Source organism: Rattus norvegicus, chromosome 9, assembly GCF_021556685.1.
Source record: "Rattus norvegicus strain SHRSP/BbbUtx chromosome 9, alternate assembly SHRSP_T2T, whole genome shotgun sequence".
In the NCBI taxonomy this organism is placed as follows: domain Eukaryota; kingdom Metazoa; phylum Chordata; class Mammalia; order Rodentia; family Muridae; genus Rattus; species Rattus norvegicus.
In genome coordinates this window covers 114,945,595-114,957,087 of record NC_141542.1, presented here as the reverse complement: position 1 = coordinate 114,957,087, position 11,493 = coordinate 114,945,595, and positions in this window count along the sequence as shown.

Here is an 11,493-nt window from a genome sequence, read left to right as displayed (position 1 = left end):
GTGCTGGCAGGGGTTGTTCTTTTGGTGGTGGCGAGCCATGTATTTCTGTTAGAAATGAAGGTCCATTAACTTCCTTAGTACAAGTCAAGAACACTGTCACCTAGTTGTCAATATTCTCTGACACAGACACTTCAGGTTCATGTCTCCTTTCTTTCTGTCCTGCGTAGTGCTGGCTACATCCCCTGCAATTTCTGACTGAACACATGGATGAAAAGGGAGCTTAGTTCTGACTTTTAATGTCTGGTTAGTCCATTTAATTTTCTCATTGGCAGCAAAGGGAAAGTATGGATGGGACTCACCATAGGAAGAAAGGTTGGCAAAAGGATGGGGAAGGAGAAATCAGGAGTGAATGATGGGAGAAGAAAAAGAGAAGGTCAAATGTTCCATGTTGTGTCTCACATGAAGAATGTATGTGCATTTATGTGATCTGAGGTCGGAGATAAGTGATTTCACCAAGATACATTGTTAGCACAGGAGGGGATAATGTCATTGCAAATATCAGGTAAAGTACAATGACATGCATGAGTGGTCATGCCATAAAGTAATTACTTTGCATACTTACTACAACTGGAAAAAAGAACCTGTTGAGATGTGTCTCTTTTAAATTTGTTATAGTAATTAGACTATTAATTCCAGTAAGCTTCTTTTTCTTTTAGTATAAATATGGACACAGATGTTAAGCTCACAGATAATTTATCAGTGTTTAAAATGACAAGAGTAGACAAGCTCATACATGACAGAGGATGAGAATGAAGAAGATGAACATGAGAGTTGGTCACTGGTGACAGCCAGCCACAAGACAATAACTTTAGAAAAAAGCAAGGTGATGCAAAGCGACAGTCGAGTTTAGAAGCACACATAAGTAGTAGATTCTTTTCCAATGTCCGTAATCTCAGTGGCCACAGGAAGATGCTTTGACTACATGAATGATGTCCTCCAGGGGAGTGGTCCTTAGGTCTAATTATATAGCTCTTGATTCTCATCACCACACGAAGGACACTTGTTATAGCTGTATGTACATCTTGTCATGTTGGTCATTGTCATGGTTCATAGATGCTGCAGTTGTACAGGACTGTTTAAACACTCCCTTCATTAGTGCTGCATAGAGGCCAGAATAAGGGAAGAAGGGATTGCAGGTAAAATACAACTTTGATCACAGAGGGCTTCTACATCGCAGCTTCTTTTGTTTGATTGTTTTTTGTGTGTTTTGTTTTGTTTTTTATAAAACACTTGTTCAGTTACATTTCCCTTTCATGTATAAAGACATCTTGTTTTTCAGAATAGTAGCATGCAACTTTGACTCATAACACATTTTTTTAATGAAAAATATTTGGATTATTACATAATTAGTTAATTTTTCTCTTTCTTTCATCCTACTAAACCTTCCCATATGTCCCTCCTCATTCTCTTTTTAAATGCATGAATTTCTTTTTCTATTAATTGTTGTTACATAAATACAAACTTCTTAATTAAATGACGTTACATTATTAATAATTATTATTAGTTTATTTTTTCTTTTTATTAACACTTCAAATTTTATTCCCCTCACAGTCCACCCTCCAACTATTCCGCATCCCATACCTCCTCCCTGCCACCCCTGTCTCCACAAGGATGTCCCCACCACACCCAACCCACCATACCTCTAAATTTCCTGGTGTCTCCAGTCTCTTGAGGGTTAGGTGCATTTTCTCTGATTGAACCCAGATCTGGCAGTCCTTTCCTGTATGTGTTGGGGGCCTCATACCATATGGTGTATGCTGCCTGGTTGGTTATCCAATGTCTGAGAGATCTTGGCAGTCCAGGTTAATTGACCCTGCCCGTCCTCTTACAGGGTCACCATCCTCCTCAGCTTCTTCCAGATTTTTCCTAATTCAACCATAGGGGCCAGCAGCTTCTGTTCATTGGTTGGGTGCACATAACTGCATCTAACTCTTTCTTCTGCTTATTGGGTCTTTAGAGGGCAATCATTATAGGTCCCTTTTTGTGGGCACACCATAGCCTCAGTAATGGTATCAAGTCTTGGGACCACCCCTTGAGCTGGATCCTATTTTGGGCCTGGTGCTAGACCTTCTTTTCCTTAGGTTCTTCTCTATTCCCGTCCTTGTAGCTTTTCAGACAGGACCAATTGTGGGTCAGAGTTTTTACTGTAGGATAGCAACCCCATCCCTCAATCTTTCTGCTGGAGGTGAGCTCTACAAGTTCCCTCTCCCCACTGTAGGGCATTTCATCTAGAGTCCCTCCTTTTGAGACCTGAGAGTCTCTCACTTCCCAGGTCTCCTATACATTCTAGAGGGTCTACCCAATCTCCTTCCTTCCAAGGTCTCCTGTTACCATTCTTTCTGCCAGCCCTCAGGGCCTTCAATCCTTTTCCCCACCCAATACCAGATCATGTTCCCCTCTTCTCCCCACACCCCATCGCCTTTCATTCTCAGTTTCTTCCCTCCCTCCCCCCTGTGATTGCTTTCTTCTTCCCAAGTGGGATTGAGATGTCCTCACTTGGGCTCTTCAGCTTATTGATCTTTTTGAATTCTGTGGACTGTATCTTGGGTATTCTGTACCCTTTTTATGGATAATATCCACTTATTATTGAGTAAGTACTATGCATGTCCTTCTGAGTCTGAGTTACTTCACTCAGGATATTATTTTCTAGTTCCATCCATTTACCTGCAAAACTCAGGATGTCCTTATTCTTAGTAGCTGAGTATTATTCCATTGTTTAAATGAACCACATTTTCTGTATCCATTCTTCTGTTATGGGACATCTGGGTTGTTTCTAGCTTCTGGTTATCACGAATAAGACTACTATGAGCATACTGGAAGACGTGACCTTGTGGCAGTGTGGGGCATCTTTTGGGTATATGCCCAGGAGTGGTGTTGCTGGGTCTTCATGTAGATCTATTTCCAATTTTCTGAGAAACAGCCCAGTTGATTTCCAGAGTGTTTTGTAAATTAATTTCTTTTATTTATTTACATTCCAAATGTTACGTTGCCCTGGTTCGCCTCCCCATGCCAGATATCTTTACCCTATCTTCCCTCCTGTTTTCCTCTAAGAGGGTGCTCCCACATCCACCACCAAACCCCACCTCATTCCTTCTAGCATCCTCCTTTTCTGGAGCATCAAGTTTATACAGGTCTAGGTGCACCCTCTTCCACTGAGGCTAGACAAGGCAGGTCCTCTGCTACATGTGTATCTGGGGTCAAGGGTTATCCAATGTATGATCTTTTATTGGTGGCTTAGTTTCTGGGAGCTCTGATGGGTCACGGTTCATTGATATTGTTGCTCTTCCTATGGGGTTACTATCCCCTTTATCTCCTTCAATCCTTCCTCTAACTCTGCTATAGGGGTCCCCGAACTCAGTCCAATGGTTAGCTTTACAGCTATGTGCATCTTCTATGTTAGGGTTCCACTCTCAACCTCTGAAAGTAACCAAGAGCTACACTGATAGGTAATACTGAATTGGAAGTTACATGGACCTCTGTGATTATCCATTCAAAGACAGTTTCTCATACTGAATACTTGGATTTTTGCATTGTCAGCCTAAGTGTCTTAACTTTCTTTAAGCTGTGTATACATCTAAGCAAATGTTTGCATGTTCTAGTTATGGTCTAGAAGGTCATCTCACCACTTCATATACTATTGTATCATCATATAATATCCATATGTGGTTTTAATTTTTATGCATACTCTTAAATATATGTTGACTATTATTAGAAAGATTAAGGATGTCAGATAATCTAGCAAGTACATTTTCTGGTAACTAAGTTTAGAATTAATAATGATAAAAATAAAAACAGTAAAAATGGCAAAAGCTGTATATTTTCAAACCACAAAATGGAATTTGTCAATTAAGGTTGGTAGTCAACAACTATTGAAAACAGCATGTAAAATTCTAATCTTAGGCAACAATTAAGACACTCTTAGGAAAGATAGTAAATTTCTAATTGTCTGGGTAAGACATAAAAGGCATACTAAAATCAATCACTGGAAAGCTAATCAGGAGTGGTTATCAGTTTCATGTACTAGGTAAATATACATTAAATGGAAAAGTTTTTCAATGTACACGTGTGAAGTTTTGCAAATACCACAATACTTCAAATAATCTGACATGTTCCAATTTATAAATTTAAAAATAAACAAGTTCTGTTTCAGAGAAGTCACCTAGCTTTGAGAAACTATGTTCATGATGAGGTGATGAGCCCCAGATATGATGTGTGTTATCAAAAGAAAGATTTTTCCCTAATTTAAAATTAATAATGAAGACATGACTGTCATGTTTCTTATAACCAGTTATTTATTGATTGCTCATTAAAAACATGGCATAGTGACATATCTGTATCAAGGTGAATGTTCTTTGCATTAATATACCTTGATAATCAATCTCATACATTAGACTCTAAGGATTACAATTTGGATCATGGAAACTGTTTATCCTAAGATGGTGTATATCTTTACAATTCATTCTACATATTCATAGGAACTGGTTGCAATTTTCTTATAAGACAGTGGAGAATGAGATATATCAATTTGAGAATATTTAATCAAATTTTGGACTAGGTAAAGTTTCCATTTACCATTTTTTTTCTAAAAAGAAAGTAATGTTAGTTAGTACAAAATCTATTAGTACAATAATAATTATGTAAACTAATAATGCATGAACAAAAGCAATACAATGGAAGAAGATACCTTAAAATATTTTTATCACCTATATCAAATAACCAATTTAAAAATGGGTGGATAGGGCAGTGAAAATATTGTGTCAAATAGTGTTTGTGAATAATGTACGTGACAATTCATTGTTACAGGCAGAAAGAACTGAATCAAAATCTCTTTCCCGGAGTAACTGGAGGCTAAATTCCTGTCTTAAACAGATGTGACTGGAAGGGCTAACCTTCTGAATAATGCCATGAAATTTTATTAATTGACTGTACAAGGCCATAAAATCACCATTTATCACTGTGTACTTTTAATATTCATGTTTATAATTTTCTTGTATTGTTTCCTGTTTACTATGGTGCCTATATTTTTCCTATTTTTTTAACTAAAATTATTATGGTTATGAAATGTACCAAACCCTTGAAAACCAGGAAGATAATTTTTACTTTGGCATACTTGGAGAAACACACTTAGTGCGTACATATTAGGTCTTCCTAATATTATTCCTGTTTTGCATTTGGAGGGGAGGGTATAGCTTTAAATGATTCATTAATTTGGAGAGTTTCATTAATCCAAGCAAAATTTATCACTTCTCCCTCAATTCTTTCCTGTTAAGGCCCTTCTTACCCCACCGAACTTGGTAGTTGTTTTTGTTTTTGTTGTTGTTGTTATTGTGTTGCTTTGGTTTTTATCATTCAGGATTGTCTTAGTTTCTGTTCCTATGCTGTGAAGAGTCACCACCACCAACGCAAGATGAATAATGGGAAGCTTTTTACTGGGGGCTTCCTTACAGCTTTAGGGAGTTACTTCATGACTGTCCTAGCAGAAAGCAGACAGACATGGTATTTAACCAGTAACTGATAGGTTTAAATCCTGATCCACAGCCATCAGGCAGAGACAGAGAGAGAAGAGAGAGAGAGAGAGAGAGAGAGAGAGAGAGAGAGAGAGAGAGAGAGAGAGAGAGAGAGAGAGAGAAAAGAAACGTATAGAACAGAGAAGACAGAGACACAGAGAAATAGAGACACACAAAGAGATAGTAGTGATAGAGACACAGACACAGAGAGACAGGAAGAGAGAAAGCCTGAAATGGGTTTTTGAAACCTAAAATTGTACTTCAATGCCATACCTCCTCCAATAAGGCCAAAAAATTCCTTGAACAATATCTTCTATTCCTCCACAAATAGTCCATTAGCTGGAAATACAACATTCAAATATATGAGCCTATAGGGTCTTTTCTCATTCAAACATTCAAATAGGCTAATTTGTGTTCCCCAAATATCCTTGTAGGTGTGGTCTCCCATTTAACAGTGGTTCTATAATATAAGCTACACTTTCAGAGAAACCTTTTTTCTCTGTCTCCCAGCAGCAACTGACAGTTGTCAATAATTCCTTAGGTTATGTTGGCTTTGTTTACTTAACTCTCCTCTATGTGTTGAGATTGTTTTCTGTCTTGGGCTTGTCTAAATGCTTCAACATTTGTGAGTACATGGGCGCAACTTCTCTTCTGTGTCCAGAAGGCAATATCTCCTGTCATCATCTGCTGCCTTTGGATCTTACAGTTTTTTCCCTTTATTTCTGCTATAATGTCTGAGTCTTGAGAGGGAATAATTCTGTCTATATTCTCTTTGTGAATCAGTATTCTATAGTCCTTTATTTTCAGTAGTTTTGCATCGTGATCTGTTGTGACTCACTGTTTTAATCACCATATAATGTAAATAGAAGCATCTCAGATGAGGGCTGATAAATTTATTGATCTATGGTCATAATGATAATTAATTAGGAATCTGCTTGATATTGTACTCATTTGCAGCATGGTAGACATTCTCCCTTAGCACTCATGACCTGTTTTGTCTTAGGCACTTAGATAGGAGTGCCAGATATGAGTTTCATCATGTAGACTTTGGCTTAAATATAATCAGATGGTTGGTTCATCTTGTAATATTTGTACCACTATTATTTAGGTTAGTCATTGCAATCACAGTGTTCATAACTGGGTACTATTGGTGAGTAATTTTCTTTTCTGGTAGCTGTCATAGCACTTCCCAGTATTTTGAAAGCTAACCTATAGAAGAGAATTGTCCAGGTCCATTCCGGTATGATTTCGCCATGTTCTATGACACAAATATGTATTGTCTTTGGCAATAGGTTCTTACTGCCATGTTCTTTAGTGTATGCAAGAGCAATAATAGTAGTATATATTGAACCTCATATTCTAGCTACTCCCAAAATAGGAATTCATAGTTCACACTAGGATTGTGCTCTTGTTTGTTTGTTCTTGAAAATAATATATAATGGAATGCAATCATACAAATCTCTATTTCACCCAACAATTCCCCCTACATACTCTGTAGTGTAGTACCCTTCTGATTATATACCTTACTTTCTCTTTTATTCATTTTCGTTCTTTCTCTTTTTCTTTCTTTATTCTTTTGTCTTTTTCTCTATTTTCTTTTTAAACTCTTTTTATAATTTTCCCTCCAAAATCCAGTTATTGCATGAGTATGGAGCCACACCATCAATAAAGAATTATTTTCTGCCACCCAGTATCTATCCACTACCAATAGCTTTTCAGGAAGAAGTTAAGCCTTGAGCACACTTCTCCCCTCTATACCAGAATTTTGGCTGCTTGGTATTGTGCATGCCATACTCAGGCAGCCACAGCTTCTATGAATTCATGAGTGCAAAAACCATACCCTGTAATGATACAGCGTTTCTCACCGTGCGTCTCTGTCTCTCCCTTCTGCCTCTTATTCTTTTTTCTGCTTCCTAGTCCATTATGTTCCCTGTGATTTGGCTATGTATCAACATTACAGACTTAGGGCTTATCACCCCGTCTGTTATTCCTACCACTTTGTGCATTTATAATTCTGTGCACTGGGTGTTGTCTGCTGTAAGTAACAGCTTTTAAAATCAAGGTTGAGAGAAGACCTAGTTTGCAACTATAAACATGTTTTTACACAAACGATGGTGGCAAAGCGTTTTGTTTTTCTGTCTTTTTATTTACTTAATTTGCACATTGATGATTCAATAGGACCTAGAGAATACTTCACCACTGAATTGCATCCCTTGACTTCTTATATTTTTCTTTTTAATATTTTTGCAGTAAATAATGTGTACATATATATACATGTATATGTATATATGTTTAACACAATTGCAGTTTGATTAACATAATAAAACAAATATAATGAGGAACTCTGGATTAATCATTAGGTTTGAAGATAAAACTATATACATGCTATGTATATGGTAAATAACAGTGTGTCTTTAGATTAAACTTTCCCATCATCAGTACTGCTAGAAAAACAACACCAGCTCAATGTGTTAGTGAAAATGGATCTGTATTTCAGCATTTAACATTAATCCTGAAATGTTATGGCTACTTTGTAAATAGAACAGTTTGGATTCTGTTTACTTTATGTATTAGTTACAAGTATTCAGAAGGACACTTAAGAAAATGTATTTTCACAAATGCTTCTTGTCAGCTACTGGATCTTATCCTCAAGTTTGCAGATTTCATTTTGTTCATTTTTATTGAAAGGAAATTGCTCTAACAATTCCATCTATTTCAGTGGTACAAATATGAGATTGTCTTATTTTAGAATAAATTTTGGTCAATTAGCTGTTATATGGAAAAATAAACCAACTTCATTTGATTTTGAAATTCCGTGTAGATATAATTGCTTCTCAGCACTTCAGATGACCCTTAGAAACTATTTTTGAGCCAGATATGTTTACTTGAAGCCTTACGTCACCCATCATAAGATCCAGTTTAATTGAAGTTATACTAAATCTTGATATCATATTTTCCCCATCAATTGTGTGTGCTTATGAGTTGTTTGAATTTGTTACTTACATTTGCCTTACTTAAAGCTTTCCTATCTAGCATTTGCAAGTAAAGTGAATCTTCATCACCCCAACACATATATCCCATTGCTAGAAACCTTTCACTGTTTCCATTCTAGCTACTGTTATCACATTAGTGTTTCAAGGCAGAGTGGATGCTATGCTGCCCTGGTTATTCTCAAACTAATGATACCGAGTATACCTTGTGCCTTATCATCGTAAATATTATGACTATAGGGACCTACTGCATGCTTGACTGTTTCAAAATATTTAAAGCTAATTGCCTATTTCCAGTTCATTGAAAAACAAACATTAGTAAGACATCTGATATTATAGAAACTATTTACATTGTGGAATAATGTTATTTGATAAAGATTAAATAACCTTATATTTCTTTCATCTGATTTAGGATCAGATTTAGAAGGTCCTTATCAGCTTCAAAATTCATGCATTTATATTTTAAAAAGCTCTTAATATTTAATATTTTGAAAGATAACACAGGCTTATAAATATTAGGTGTGCTGGAACATGTTTATAATCCCAGCACGATAGAGTTGAACTCCTAGGCCGTTTAGCCGTCCTGATTCAACAAAGTAAGTAAAAGAAAACAAACTTTCCCTACCTTGGAAGCCACTGCCTGTCCTTAGCTTTACAGTTAGAAGTGGGGGCTTGTGAACTCCTTCCTCCTCTGTCCTAGAATATGTTGGCTAACTTAGTTTGTACGGATAGTGTGCTGAAAACCACCGCTGCTCTGAACTCATGAGAGTAGTGATTACATTCAGAAGCACCTTTTGCTCTGTTTTTTCCCAACCTTTGGCTCTTAAAATCCTTCTACCTATCTTCCTGAATGTCCCTGAATATGTGAGGAAGGGCACAGCAGTGATATAGAGGTTCTATTTGTGCCTAAGCCTTCTACCAACATTTGTTCTCTATTCATTTACCAGTTGTTGGTTTCTATGTTAAGTACCATCCACTGAAAACGTTTGGGAAGGCATAAAGTTGGGGTTATGGGTTATTTGAGAGAGAGAGAGAGAGAGAGAGAGAGAGAGAGAGAGAGAAGCAGAAATTTGAGGGACAGTAAGAAAATGGAGTGGATATGAAAGGATTTGGGGGAAAAGAGGAGGTGTGGAAAATGGTGAAAATATATTGAAGTTAGGAGTTAATAGATTTCACTATCCACCTCAGATTTCCCTGAGGTAAAGTAGTCAGCCAAGATTTTACACTAACACCAATGCTACACCAAACTCTCTCTCTCTTTTCCTTAATTAATGTATTTAATTTATGTCCCAATTGGAGCTTCTTCTTTCTTCTTCCAGTCCCTCCTTTTCCCTCTATCCCCCGTGCCCCTCCCATTCTCTTGAGAGAAGGGGAGACCTCTCTTGAATGTCAACTCGCACTGGCCTATCTAGTTCCTGCAGAACTGGGAGCTTCTTTTTCCATTGAGGCTACGTAAGATCTCCCAGTGAGGGCAAAAGCATCTAAAGAGATGCTCAAATAACTCACGTGAGAAGCAAATGTATTTCAAACAAACAGAAAGAGCTATACAAATAATCCAGACCTTTCAGGAAAAATTAGAATGCTATAATGGGACAAAAATAACTAAACAAAAACAAATATATATATGCAAATAAACAAAAATACTAATAGGTCAAGCTAAATCAGAATCATATGAAGCACAGTGGATCATATTGATGTTAAAATGCTGGGCTGATGGCAAGAAAACATAATTTTATCACTCAGGAAAGTTTAATTAAAAGTTTAAAATTCAGGGAATGAGATATTCAGGAACTTTTAGACAGCAGAAAAAGACACAATTTCAGAATAATAGAGATTTTTATGACGAAACAACAGAAAATATTTTTAATGAAATTTTAGAAAAAAATCTACAACTAAGGAACAAAATATTTATACAAGTAAAACTTGACAGACTACAAAATGGACAGTGCCAGAAATGAAACTCTCCACATCATATCACAGTTCAAGCACTAGATTCACCCAAAGTATATTGAAGAGTGTGAGAAGGCCCAAGTCACATATAGAGACAAACCCATCAGTATAATTGCTGATTTCCCAATAAAAATTGTGAAAGACAGAAGGATTTGTAAACATTTATATCAAATTCCCAAGATCAGGACTGCCATCTTTTATTTGTGCATTATAAAATAGTCTGTTCTTGATGTTTTGAAGGCAAATATGGAAATAGTGTACAAAAGCTATAAATTTGAGTCTAAATCTCTTTAAAAAGAGGTGGATGCCTACATGAATGTCATTTTTCTGTTGACAATGAGTTTCCTGGTTTTATTTAATTTAATATGGAGATAAATCTTGGCCTGAATCCTTAGAAGATAGTTTGTCTGCAGATGTGATTTTTTTCTTCATGATGGAAGAAAGAATTTATTTGGGCATATGGTTTGAGAGGGAGAGCATAGAAGAGCAGTGGAGGCATAGGAAAGACAGTAGAGCACAGAGCTTCAACTTTTCCTCTTCCATTGGCTGTCCCTGGACGTCTCCTCTTGATGATACCCCTGAACATGAGGCCTGTCTTAGAGTTACACATATGCTCAGTGTTTGCCTTTCATATAATTGGGTTGAGGTAGAATATAGACTATTAGGACTTGAAGATAATGTAAAGGAATTAGGCCATACAACCAAAGAAAATAAAAAAAAATCTTAATAAAAAAATCCCACACACAGGAAAAGAATAGGCAGAGACTTTTGGGAGATCATGAAAACAAAAACATTTGAACTAGTGGATAGAGAGAATCTCCAGGCCAAGAGCATAAATCAGATTATCAACAGGACTACAGATAAAAATTCTTCCCAAATTAAGAAAAACACATACCCATACAGAGAGGAGAAAAAGCACACAAAACAGCAAATATGTAGTACCAGAAAAGGATCTTGTCATGACTTATTGATAATACACTAAATATGCAGAAAAAGAAAGGATACCTTATATAACTCAAGTTATGTACAAAGATATATTAGTCAGA